Genomic DNA, 645 nt, shown 5'->3' with positions numbered 1-645 from the left:
GAGACTTTTTAGTTCCTCTTCACTTTCTGCCTTAAGTGTGGTGTCATCTGCATATCTGAGGTTATTGATATTTCTCCCGGCAATCTTGATTCCAGCTTGTGCTTCTTCCAGCTCAGCGTTTCTCATGATGTACTCTGCATATAGGTTAAATAAGCAGGGTGACAATATACAGCCTTGACGTACTCCTTTTCCTATTTGGAACCAGTCTGTTGTTCCATGTCCAATTCTAACGGTTGCTTCCTGACCTGCATATAGGTTTCTCAAGAGGCAGGTCAGTTGCTCTGGTATTCCCATCTCTTTCAGAATTGTCCACAGTTTATTGTGATCCACACAGTCAAGGACTTTGGGATAGTCAATAAAGCAGAAATAGATGTTTTTCTGGAACTCTCTTGCTTTTCTATGATCCAGCGGATGTTGGCAATTTGATCTCTGGTTCCTCTGCCTTTTCTAAAACCAGTTTGAACATCTGGAAGTTCATGGTTCAGGCATTGCTGAAGCCTGGCTTGGAGAATTTTGAGCATTACTTTACTAGCGTGTGAGATGAGTGCAACTGTGCGGTAGTTTGAGCATTCTTTGGCATTGCCTTTCTTTGGGATTGGAATGAAAACTGACCTTTTCCAGTCCTGTGGCCACTGCTGAGTGTTC

The 645-nt window shown here is 42.9% G+C and overlaps 1 protein-coding gene across 4 annotated transcripts in view; it reads right to left on the bottom strand.

The window, feature by feature from the left end:
• MRPS27 (mitochondrial ribosomal protein S27) overlaps positions 1-645 on the bottom strand; it is a 103904-nt gene that overhangs the window by 21300 nt on the left and 81959 nt on the right. The window lies entirely within an intron of this gene.

Source organism: Bison bison, unplaced genomic scaffold (genome assembly GCF_000754665.1).
Source record: "Bison bison bison isolate TAMUID 2011002044 unplaced genomic scaffold, Bison_UMD1.0 scf7180017864329, whole genome shotgun sequence".
NCBI lineage: Eukaryota > Metazoa > Chordata > Mammalia > Artiodactyla > Bovidae > Bison > Bison bison.
Note: the sequence above shows the minus strand (reverse complement) of the source record. Positions and strands in the feature narration are given on the sequence as shown.